We start from the raw sequence: 13,144 nt of genomic DNA on the forward strand, positions 1-13,144 counted from the left end.
TTGAGGCTCAGAGACATTAAGTAACATGCCCAAATCAACCAATAAGTAGGGATGTCCTGCTCCATCTGAAGGTCTGCTTTCTCCAAAGCCCAGGCTCTTTACTAATATCCTAGACTCCTTGATCTGCTCTACAACCAGGCAGGATTTGCTTAAAGGAGTTGATTTATTTATTTGATTTTTCCAGAATATTTGCTAAATAGACATATTGCTGTTGTTAAGAGTTCAATCAACTACTGAAGTTAGAGGGAAGAGTCCCCACAAGACTGCCCTCATTTCAGATACTATCCTGCGAGTTCAGATGCCATCCTCACTTCAGACTGGCTGGCTACAAATTTGGGGGTCCCCTTAAACACCTTCAGATTCAATAATTTACTAGAATGACTCACAGAGCTCAGGAAAGTGCTATACTTAACGATGACAGTTTTATTATAGTGAAAGGATACACATTTAAATCAGCCAAGGGTAAAGATGCATAGGGCATAGGGGTCTAGATACAAAGCTTGCAGCTTTTCTCTCCCCTTGGAGTCGCAGACGGTGTTACCTCCTCCCAGCCACAATGTGTGACAATACATGAGAGTACTGCCAGTTAGGGAAGCTCGCTCAAGACTTCAGTGTCCACAGCTTTTATTGAGGCCCAGTCACATAGTGCCCACATCGCTGAACTTTAGTCTCCAACCCTCCCTGGAGCTTCAGGCCAATACCCTGAGTTTCTAGTTTCTCTGGAAGTTAGAATTGGTAGGGCATGTCCCAAAGACCCACCATAAATCAACACTGTTATGTGTCCAGGGGCCAAAGCCCCCAGACAAAGACATTCCTATCAGGCAGGACATTTCAAGGGCCTTGAGATCACCTCCCAGTAGCTCTCTTTAGGTAAGGTAAATTCTTCAGTACATAGCCATACATACCATACCAAAGTACCTTAACAAAGATAAAGGTAGAAAAAGATGATTGAGAGAGAGAGAGAGGAGAGAAAATCCACCATTTCAATTTTAAAGTCAAAACAAACTTCGAAAGAGCACCTGGCCTAGTCCCTGGGTTCAGGTAGGTAACACAAGGCACCTATTTTACTGATGGGGTCTAGAGAGGTTTACTCCCTTGCCTAAGGTCAAGGTCTCTCAAGGTGTGGAACGAAATCGAAATCGAGCCTCATATCCTCTGATTTCTACTAAAAACACTCATTCCCCTCTACCATGATGCCATGTATACTCCCCTCCAAATCCCATTTGCCCTAACATTTCCCAGAGCAGCAGGGGTTAGGGAATGCACATATCTCTGAATAGACAACATGCCTGAAGTACCTTCCCTTCCCAAACCCCTTGGAAGACCAAGTAGGAATTACACAGGGATTCACTTCCATCCAGATGCCCAGCTGCTGAGGCCTATAGGCTCATACAAGCGCTCTGGGAATCCACTTTTACACCAGAGCATCTGGGAAAGAGACCCATGCTTCGGGATTCCAGGTGTGGTCACAGAAAGGTATTCTCTGCTAAAACCCACCCCATCCCTGCCAGCAGCACCAGCACGGGAGCATGACCACACCACAGACAAGAAAAAGGCTCAAGTCTCTACTCTGCCCCACAAGCTCTTTCGGGTCTCTGGGCCTCTCTTTTACTCTTTGTAATACGAAAGGCTTAGCTTTGAATCTGGTTACTCTGAGTGTAGTCCAACGACTAGCTGCAGGGTATTACCAGGGAGCTTTTTAGAAACAGATTTTCCAGCCCCACCCCAGGACTGCCGTATTTGACTCTGCAGGCTTCACAAGATCTCTAGGTGATTCGTGTGAACATTAAGGCTTGAGACACAGCTGAGACCATCTCCAGATCCTTCCCAAGACCTTAATTCTGTGACTCCCCAACGGCAGCTCATGGCTCCATTTCCAGACCTCCAGGCTGAGATGCCTTTTGGAAGTGGGGGAATCCAAGCTTCTAATCAGGAGTGGTCAGAAAGTGGAGTCACAGAAGGCGTCTGTGAAACCCAAAGCCCTTGGACAGGCAATGCTGGAATGGAGGAGCAGGAGGAGGAGACCGGTTCATTTTTTCCATAGGCACGCTGTGTGTGCCAGCTGAGGTCTTTAATGTAAACCCTCCTGTGCTCCGACCTAAACAATGAGGGTAATTATGGGCTCGTTTACCGCCTTCCGATGCAGGGCTCAGAGTCGGCCCTCCACAGGGTTCCGCAGGAGGTCTTGTTTCTGAGTCAGGGGGGCCTCTGGTTAACCAGAGTAGACCCAACTCTGAGGGGCAAAGTTGACATACCAGCATAATTACACGTAGGTTGACCATATTTACTGCAACTCTGTTGTTCTAGAATTTCAAACAAAGGCTGAACCCTAGGAAACACACCACTAAAGAGAAGCAGATTGTCCTGAGTGATTTATTGAAGAACAAAAACGAGGGGAAGAAAGAGAAGAGAATTATCAGAGACTTACACATGCTTCCCTTTCCCCTGCCTGGTCTAAGGAGAACACACAGTGACCACCGTGTTCCCATTCCTCCCCAACGGAAAGGCCTCAAAACACTGACATTTTGCTTTCTCTGAGGCATGTTTTCATGTGGCCACATCAAATCCCATAAGCCCATTTAGACTCATCAGAAGAAAGCAGACTGTAGAAATGTAGGGGGTGAGATCCCCCTTCTTCCCCTCTAACTCACTTGGCTCTCCCCACACACCCTCTCACATGACATACACCTATCATACAGAAATATTTCAAAGGGACAGAAAATCAACCAAGGCTGGAATGTGGCTTTAGAGAAGCCAGATCAACAGGTCAGGCATGTGAGTGGCCTTTAACTTCAGGAGGTTATTGGTAGGAAGGCTTTGAATAACTGCCAGAACTGTTTGACCTGCGCTCTGTCCCATGTAAATACATGACTATGCTGGAGAGCAGTCACATTTCCAACACACAGTCCAGAGCGTGCATTGGCCTGGCAATGACAGGGGAAGAGTAGTTGGAAATTTGCACAGTTAGGAAACAGCACCCCCCCCAAATTAAAACCTCTATACATATGATTTAATATCCCCAGCAGATAAGGGCTACGGGAATCTCAGAGCACTTGCTTGTAGTTGCCACCCTGTTATGGACTGAATTGTCATGTAGAAGTGCTAGCCCCCAGTGTGACTGTATTTGGAGACAGGGCCTTTAGGAAGGTAACTAAGGTTAAATTCGGTCATAAAGGTGGGGGGCCCTAATATGATAAGACTGGTGTCTGCACGAGAAGAGCAAGAGACACCAGAGACCTCCTTCCATGCACATACAGAAAAGAGGCCATGTGAGGACACTGTGAGAAGGTGGTTGTCTACAAGCCAGGAAGAGAGACCTCAGGGGAAGTCAATTCTTTTTTTTTTTTTAAGATTTTATTTATTTATTTATTTGACAGAGATAAAGACAGCCAGCGAGAGAGGGAACACAAGCAGGGGGAGTGGGAGAGGAAGAAGCAGGCTCACAGCGGAGGAGCCTGATGTGGGGCTCGATCCCAGAACACCGGGATCACGCTCTGAGCCGAAGGCAGACGCTTAATCACTGTGCCACCCAGGCGCCCCAGAAGAAGTCAATTCTGACACACTTTAATATTGGACTTCCAGCCTCCAGAACTGTGAGAAAATAAATTTCTGTTTTTTGAGGCACCCAGTCTGTGGTACTTTGCTATGGCAGCCCTGGTGAACTAATACATATCCCCATCCCCACCCCAGTACACACACAATTACAACTCCTCAGCCAAGGAAGACTTACCAAGAACTACCACATGCCTGGTGAGTGAAATAGTAGATAGACTTCCTGTCCCCAGAGAGCTTATGGCACCTTTGGAGAGATAAGATCAACCATGAAAAACAAACTGGAACAATATAAGAGGGAATTTGGCCAAAGCTCTAAACTGCTTCTTGGGTGGAGCAGAGCAGCTGATATTTCATTGTGTGACAATGTCACCGGGTAGGAAACAGTGAGAGAATCATTTGCCATAAAGGTTCGTGATAGTTACTGGAAGTTTCTTGGTTTTCTCCTTTAAGTTGCTTTAAAAAATATTTTGCTTAAAAAAAATATGTATTTTGCTTAGAAAGTCCCCAAAACTTCATCCTTGCCCATCAAGAAAGAATAGGCTTCCTTGCCAAAGCTCGAGGGCAGGGTCTTGAAATTCCTAATGCCAAGTCCTGTCAAGGTGGTTTGTCTGCTTTGTCTCATTGTCTGGGGCTCATAAGGAGTGATATGCTCCAGGGCCAGGTGGTACCACACAGATGAAGAAATGGCCACTGATTGTGCTAATTAGCCTTTTACACACACTCATAAAATTGTGAAAGAACTTTTGCAAAACTACAGATGTTGTTGCTCTTCAAACGTTGAAAAAAGAACACGGAATCATGGGGCGCCTGGGTGGCTCAGTCGGTTAAGCGTCTGACTTTTGATTTCGACTCAGGTCATGATCTCAGGGTTGTGAGATCAAGCCCTACATTCAGCTCCGTGCTGGGTGTGGAGCCTGCTTAAGATTCTCTCTCTCCCTCTCCCACTGCCCCCTCCCTCCCAACTCTAAACAACAACAACAACAACAACAACAACAACAACACAGAATCACAATAGAATTTAGGTCCTACCAGATGTTCACAGAGATAAAGTTCTGCTAAATAGAAAATTCCAAACTTGGCCATAGAGTTAGAAACCCGAGGAGCTTAATTCCCTCTCCAATCCTGCATAGTTTCTAATGACACCACTTGAGATCTCCAAGCCTGACCAAAGGATAGGGTTTGACCTGAGAAGCCCTGAGACTGAATATGGACACCTACTGCAAAAGACAACCCAGTGTGATGGGACACTCAGGATCATTCTGGGTAGGGAAACAAGAAATGGGATTGTTAAAAAAAAATTCACCAGAGATTTACGCCACAACTTTACTTGGGCTGGACATATTGTGGCCCAGACAAAGAAGGGAGGCATGGAATAGAAGAAAAGCAATAGAAAATGTCGTGGACATTTACCTAATTGTCTGCAAGAAGAGCAATTCTCTTTATTGTCAGCCTCCTCCACCCTGACTGGGTTCCAGCAGCTCATCATAGTTATTCATCCTCCTGCCAGAGAAATGGGCTCATGATCAGGACTGAGTCAATCAGTTTCCCCATCCATCTGATTGATTCAAGGATTGACATGGGACTAAGCAGGGAAATCAGGATCCTTCCCCAAAAGGAAGAAGAACCATCTTCTTCTTGGGTCATGTTAACCAATCAACATGCCACACCTCCTTTCTTCTTAAACTGGTCTCAGTGGTAGTTCTGTGACTTAAAAAGACTTGTAACTAATACAGTAAGCATGTGGACTCTTACCAGTTGCCTTCTGATTTGTATCAGACCTCCTACTAGGTCCTAACGGACACCCTGGGAAGAAGGGAACTCGGTCCTCTCTCAGAGAAAGAGGGGCGGATTTCTGCTGGTGGTGACAGTGACATTGTCCAAAGTGTCATGGGGAAACGGTTGTGGGGAAGTCTGCCAATGTGCCACACAGCAAGGTTGGCGTTCTGGCTCAGGGGGACTCTGTGAACAGAGCCAGTGAGACCAGATGCCCTCCATAAGTTCCTCCAGCTGGGAGCTGCCATATCACTCCCAGCCACCTGCTTTTCAGCAGAGCTGGCAGGAGAAGCCACAACCCACAACCCTTCAGTATATCCAGTAAGCACTAAAAAGGAGTTATGTAGCACTTAAGAGCATGAAGTCTGTATCACAGAAACCTGTGTTTTAATCCCACTCCTTAACAACCATGGGATCTTGGTTGAATAACAAAACCACTTAACCTCTCTTTACTCATATATATAATGGGGACAACAGAATTTAGCTCACAGGGTAGTTGCGAAAGTTAAATGTGATCATGTATGTAAAGCACTTATCATTGTACTGGGCACAGTTGGAATTATCGTATCATTATTATAAGGATTATTACTAGGAAATACTCTGAAAACTGGAGTCTGAAATAAGTCAGGATCTGACCCTGTAAAATCAAAAAGTGCATGCTCACTGGGAAATAGCTAGCAGGTCCTCCTGACCTAGAGAGGCAAATTCCAGGCTTGGGTCTATTTCTTGCCTTTATATTCTTTCTCATTTATTTTTTGATTTATGAAAACGCATCCATCATTTTCTAAGGAAAGCCTCCAGACACATGAACAAAAATGATAAAAATGCACAACGAAAATAAATAAAACCATTCAGCATGGCTAACAAGTCAGGCATTTGGCCCCAGTGGGGTAGATAAACCCAGAGCCAGGCTCAGCACTGGGATCCAAAGGTCAACAGGCTGGGACTTTGCTGAAGAAATAAAAGAAAGGAGATTCTGAAGCTTCAACTAAAATGTACCAAGAACCCAAGAGCATATTACCTAGAGGCAACCCCCAAAAGGGTCTCTAAGAAGCCAATCTAGAAAACTCTCTGCTCTTTCACTAGGGGATGTTTTCAGAGAGCTAGCAGATTTTCAAAGCTATGCCAAGCACCCCTTTCACCTACAATTCCCATTTCAGTGACTAAGAGGCCATCTAGGGGAAGGACATTCAGTTAAGAGAATGGGAGCACCCTAGGAAATGTGCCAAAGTCACCCCTCTATCCTCATCTCCTTAGTCCACAGACATTGCTATCAGGGAACCCTCTCTGAAGAATTTGCTTTGGGACCCAACATTTCTAGCTTCTAATATAGATATTTTATTTTCATTCTAGGCTGAGAACATGTGAAAGGAAAAGTGAAAATGAAAGCCCAGTAGAGGCAAGGAGGGATACTTCTTGTGTGAGATGGAAGTGGGGTCCTCGCTGGCAGAGCACAAGTGCTTTCATATAACCCAGGTAGGGCTCCTGATGGGCAACTGGGTCCTCCTGAGTGTCATGTTGAACAGGCTTTGCAGAGTGCCTTCTTGCCCACAGCTTGAGGGGGTTCCCAGTCATGGGTTGTCTTGGTCATTACTGACTGAACAAGGTATTCACTGATAGACTGCCAAGAGGGCCAGTGAAGTGGCCTAGTATAAAAACTGTGCCCAGCAGGGCTGACCAATATTGGATAACATCTGGCAGAGCCAACAGATCTTCTCTTGAACATGTGGCTGTGAGACATGTGGAACCATCATCTGCAAGTAATGGTAGATGCAGGAGAACAGAAAAAAAGTAATTCAATCACTCCAACTACCCAACACTGAAGTGGACAATAATGGATACCTACTTCAGAGGGGTAGAACCCCTGTTAATAACAAGTATTAATAACAACATGGTCCACAGAGCCACTATCAACAACAACCGTACTTGCTGAGCACAACTTTGTGCCTGGCAGCATTAGGCCATTATACATGTGGTATCAGTGAATCTTCACAAGGACACTATGCAATCAGTACCATTATTACCATCATTTTGCAGATAGGGAAAGTGAGGCTAAGGAATCAACACAGCTGTTAAATTAGCAGAGCTGGAATTTGAACTAGGCAGTGTGATTATGGAACGAGATTTCATTTGTTAGGTTACATTCCCACATGGTCACGATAATGTCCTGGTCCTCTATGAAGCCTGCTCTGTAACTACTCAGATTCTCTGTTCTTCCTCACCTCCCTGTGTATCCTCACCTCCCTGTGTGTCCACTCCTTGTATGTCCTTCTATTAGTCCTCCATCATCTAAAGTGTTGTCATAGTTTCATAAACTGGAAGCATCTAGCTGATAGAGACACAAAAGTCCCAAAAATGTGGCTTGTGGGGACAGCAGAAAACAGCAGTTCCTCTAAAAGAGGTTAAAAGGCCCTCATGTACCCTTCTGAGCCTTATAGGAGGAAATAAAATCTAAAGCATTCAGCACAGACGGTGAGAACTCATGCCAGTGAGTCAAACCACAGAAGGCTATGTGCCATGAAGATCAACATCAATCAAGCAAATCAATAGATATGTAGTGAGCATGGCTGCGGGCCAGTCCCCAAGACTTCCATAGAGCTGCTCAGCAGCTGGAGTAGGTAGAAGTCTGGGGCAGGGCCAGGAACAAGATAGGGAGAGGGTCAAGCTGGTGGAACTCCAGGCTTCTCATTTCATCAGAACACTTCCACTTGTTCTTTTTACACATTTCAGTTTCCACTTCAGATTCCATTTGAATGAAGAGTTCTGTTGCATTTTTTCCAAAATCTCAATCAACAAGGACTTCCTCAGCTCTTACTATGTGCCCAACATTAGGGTGAGTTGAGGATGTGGGGAGGTGGAGAAAGGAGAAGCCACGACCCCTGCCTTCCCACAGCTTAGCACAGTAGTAAAAACACACAGGGAACCCATGTAAATAGAGAACAGCACTGGAAAATAAGAGGCAGCACAGATTAGAAATGATTTTGAAGTTCAGATTATGAAGATCTGAAATAAAGCTGTAAAGAATGGAAAGGATTTGCATAAGCAAAAGGGAAAAGAGGAAAGGAGGGGGAAGAAGGAAGGACGGGAAGGCTGAGAATGAAGAGTCGTCTCAGCCACCATGTGAGGAGCTGGAACTCCACAAACAGCTTTTTATGAAAGAAAAGAGCTGTGTTAGCCATCACTCAGGAGATGAGACTCAAGGCTGACCTATAAAAAGAGAATACTTCTAACTTACTCCAAGGTGGCTCCAGGTGGACACACCAGTTGGGGGAGGGGGGAGAACCTTCCAGCCAGGCACAAAGGAAGGACACGAGGGAACTCTGCGTCAGCTTCAAAGCAAAATTTGCAAAGATTCTACAAGACATTGTTCCATAAAATGAATGGACTTACCTGTTGATCCTGGGACCTCCAAAATGGGGCAGTCAGCAGGCTTGAACCACGTGTATAGACTCTGCTCCATAACTAAAAACCTCCAAAAGCTAATTCTTGAACCCATATTTATATCTTTCATGTTCAGGCAAAGGACCAGCTCTATCCTATCAAAGGAGAGGGAAAGAAGAGAGAGGACTTACTACAGGAGGACCAGAGCTTTTCCCTGGAGCAGCCCATCCACGCCACAAAGTGAAGTTGGATTCCTTCCCAGGGTCCAGAGAGCAATCTGTCTCCAGGGACCTCGGGTTGGGGCTCTAGGGAAAGCCCTACATTTTCTAGGTCCCTGTGGGCACAGCTCTGATGTACTAGGGGTGGGAGGTTAGACTTTGTCTACATTTACAAGCAAAACTAAAGTTAGAACTCATCCCCAACTCAGGCCAAAAGAAGAGAGCAGAGCAAGGAGGCCTCAAGGAGGAACTGTGAGGTAGCTTAAGTATATCTCACACAGGACATAGTTTTTCTTGTTCTAAGATTCCAGTTTTACAGATTCTACCCATTTCTCCCTTTAAAAACAGCCGAAAAGTATGTGCACCTTTGTATTTTCGGCCCTGTATAGAGGATACTGAGCAAATTAGGAAGGAATGTGCTCACCACCAAAATCATCCTCGTTTTCATGGCAAGGTGGCAGAAGTTCATGCTGCCCAATACTATATACTTCATCTCCTTTCCTAACAGGGAGGGGCCAGTAACCCAGGCCAGGTCAGCCAGACCCTCTCCAGTAGTCTGCTGGCATCATATAGAAAGACTGCATCTTCCCATGTCAGCTGACAGCCTGTGAGTTTGAGGGCTGCCTGCCTCAGGGAACTATCTTGAGAGACGCAGAGCAAAACAGAACTCACAACCCGATGAAGCCCCCAGATCCAGCCAAACCTGCATCCCAGTTCCTCTGCCTTTCCTGGTTACAAGAGCCAGTAATTTACCTTTTTTGTTTAGTACTAGTTTGAATTGAGTTTCTGTCACTTGCAACCTAAAGAGGCCTGCCTGCAAATCCCAGCCAAGGCATTCACCTTAGGTCAAGCCCCTTTGAAGAACCTACGGCCACTGCTTTTGAATACCAAGCTCCTTGCTCCATCTGACCACTGACTACCGGACAACACAAACTCCTAAACCCGTTGAGCACAGCAAGTACTTCATCCCTCCACCCCTCTCCCGGTCTCTTTGCCACCCCCTTGGTCTGGGCTGTCAGCCTTCAAAACACACCAATTCCATCCCACTTCCCCCACACCCAGCATTAACCCTTCACTCCAATGCCTCTCTCTGCCCATCTTTGTTTTAAGTTCCTCTAGTTAGTTAACATACAGTATATGAAGCAGAATAACCCTCCTTCAAAGAAGAATAACTGCCACAAATTGTGTACCACGTGAAAGGAAACCATGCCCTGCTTCGATAAACATCCTGTAACTGCTTTGTAATAGCTGTGCTGCCCTGTTGGGACACCCTGGGATTCTGATGCTCACACAGGAAAAGCAGGTTGGTCCCAGTGCCCGGAACATGGAGCACTTGTTCCCACACACAAAGCAAAGACACAGCAGTTGTTCTCTGAGACTCAGTTTCCTTATAGTTACACTGGGAATCGAGTAGCATTAACAACCACCAGAGCGATGTCCAGGATGAATCATCCCAAACTCTATCAAACTCAACGAAGATAAACTGCTCTGTGGGGAAGAATTCTAGACTGGTCTTTGGGTAATAATAAAACAACAGCAATGCAATAGGTGGCATGTAGGGAGTCTCACATTCCAGAAACAGTGCTGAGCACCTGACATCCATGATTTCATTTAAGCCTCACAACAGGCCCATGCAGTAGGAACTAATTATTGTCTCTGTCTTACAGATGTCGCTCCTGAGGCTTGGAGGGAATGTGGGACCTGTCCAAGGTCACTCAGCTGGGTGACCGCAGGAGCTGGAAGTTAGGCTTCCGTGACCAAGCCCTTGGGGATATTAAAGAACTGACCAGCCACTCAGAATCTCCATCTAACTATCTCTACAACGTGGGTGATAACAACTGCCTTGTTTTCTCCCAGGGTTCCCAAGTGAATCTATGGGAATGACCTGAAGAAACAAAGGTCTGGGAAAGCCAGGAAGGGTGTTATGACCATCTAGTCAATCAGTCACAGTTGACAACCCAGATGGTGGCCTGTCCATCTTACCCATTTCACTCACAGAAGATGCCAATAACACGTGTTTCACAAAACAACCGTCCCCTGGGGGCAAACGTTCACTCCAGAGCAGTCCCACATGAGGTCTCTCCTCCCAGCCGGCCTACAGGCCCTGGCAGGCAGCACAGATCGGTGCCTCAGAGGCTCTGGGACAGACAGTGCTGATTTCACTCCTCTTCCAGCGTTTACTGTCTGTGCCAGCTCCAAGCCTTGCTTCCTCATCTGTGAATGAGGAACAATAATAATACTTATTAAAGGGAATTTTCTTTGGTGGCAGTGCAGGAGAGTATTTTATCTCTTTTAAAATTACGAAATATTTTCAACATTGAAAATATAAGTAATAATATATAACCCATCAGCAGTTTAAAAGATAAAATGTAATCATTGACACCCCACTCCATCCCCATTTCTCCTTTCCCCCTCCCAGAGGTAAGCAGTCCCCTGAATTCAATATAGAACAAAAGTTGGCTGTATGTGCAGGTCTCAAGTGGCCAATGCTGCCATCACCCTGCCAGATTGGACTTTTAGAGAGTTATGCTGGGAGCCAAGCTTGAAAGCCAGGCTTTTTTTTTTTCTTTTCAAGTTTTTATTTAAATTCTAGTTAGTTAACATACAGTGTAATATTGGTTTCAGGAGTAGAATTTAGTGAATCATCATTTACATATAATACCCAGTGCTCAAAACAAGAGCCCTTCTTAATGTCCATCACCCATTTAGCCCATCCTCAACCCTCCTTCTCCCCTCCATCAACCCTTAGTTTGTTCCCTATAGTTAAGAGTCTCTTATGGTTTGCCTCCCTCTCTTTTTTTCTTCCTTCCCCTGTGTTTATCTGTTTTGTTTCTTAAATTCTACATATGACTGAAATCATATGGTTTTTGTCTTTTTCTGACTTATTTCACTTAGCATAATACACTTTAGCTCCATCCACATAGTTTCGAATGGCAAGATTTCGTTCTTTTTTATGGCTGAGTAATATTTCATTGTATATCTATTTATTTCACTTAGCATAATACACTTAAGCTTCATCCACATCATTGTGGATGGAAAGGTTACATTCTTTTTTTGGCTAATATTCCATTGTATATCTATTCCACCTCTTCATCTATTAATCAGTTGATGAACATTTGGGCTTTTTCCATAATTTGGCTATTGTTGATAATGCTGCTTTAAATATCAGGGTGCATGTGCCCCTTCCAATCAGTATTTTTTAATCCTTTGGGCAAATACCTAGTAGTGCAATTGCTGGGTTGTAGGGTAGCTCTGTTTGAGAGCCAGTAGCACATCCCACACTCTGGTCCTAGTTGTGGGTGAGGGGAGGAGGGACGAAGTTGCTGCCTGAAATCAGACATAACATGGAAAGTGATGTGTTCATATTGTGGCTCTTTCCAAGGCTAAGCCATTACAAGACAGCTTGGCCTTCTCATGCAGTGCCTTTAAACTGATTTAGCATCTGTGATGCAGGCAGAAATGGGTACACTATTATTTATCCAGCTGGGACTGCAGAGTCTTACATCCCCCACTTTAACCCATACATAAGGCAGACGATTGTTGTTTTTAAAGGGGGAAACCATGGTTAAGACCTAAAATCAGAGAAAGAGAAGAAGAAATTTAATAGCACCTCTTCATTCATTCATCCAACATATACATATACATATTTATTAAGCCCCTTTCGCATGTGCCGCTGTGACAGGTACAGTAGGGCCATGACAACGTAGAAAGCATGACATAGAAAGTCCACCTTAGAGGTCAAGACAGCCAGAGAGCTGCTGGTTTTTTTAATGGTAATACAAAGCAGCACATGGTAAGTGCCAGAATCTTTTGAACAATTAACACAATGGGAATTCAAGGGAATGAAGAAAGGTTTGGGAAAGCCTAGGAGAGGCATTTCAAGGCAGTATTTTGAAGGGTTGAGAAGCTGAGAGAAAGCAGGAGGGGATCCCAAACAGACAGACTGGAACAAGCAGGTTTATGATGGTAAAAATGAGCGAGACACATTTGGGCTGAGTGAGGCCTGGTGCTGCGGGCTCTTGCACTCACCAGAACACAGCCACATAGTCAGTCCTGGCTGAGGGATGTTCATTGCCCCATGTATCAATGCTCTCTCTTCCCCACTACCCTGGTGATGTAAGCCCTGCCCCTTGCTGCCTCTTCCGCCTCCCAGAGCCCTATGGGAACCAAGTTCCCCGAGGATATAGACTCTGTGGCTTCCTGGCCTTGTTAGCTTG

The 13,144-nt window shown here is 45.2% G+C and overlaps 1 protein-coding gene across 1 annotated transcript in view; it reads right to left on the reverse strand.

The window, feature by feature from the left end:
* The window catches only part of LOC117801975, a 222,874-nt gene extending 209,730 nt beyond the window's left edge, over positions 1-13,144 (reverse strand). The window contains exons 1-4 of the transcript XR_004624909.1: positions 12,957-13,144; positions 10,911-11,141; positions 8,719-8,864; positions 4,964-5,055 (exon numbers count right to left, since the gene is read on the reverse strand). The gene's annotated coding sequence lies outside the window, so the exon portion shown is untranslated. Of the gene's footprint in view, positions 5,056-8,718; positions 8,865-10,910; positions 11,142-12,956 lie in introns of the transcript that reaches the window.

This window comes from Ailuropoda melanoleuca, chromosome 4 (assembly GCF_002007445.2).
Source record: "Ailuropoda melanoleuca isolate Jingjing chromosome 4, ASM200744v2, whole genome shotgun sequence".
NCBI lineage: Eukaryota > Metazoa > Chordata > Mammalia > Carnivora > Ursidae > Ailuropoda > Ailuropoda melanoleuca.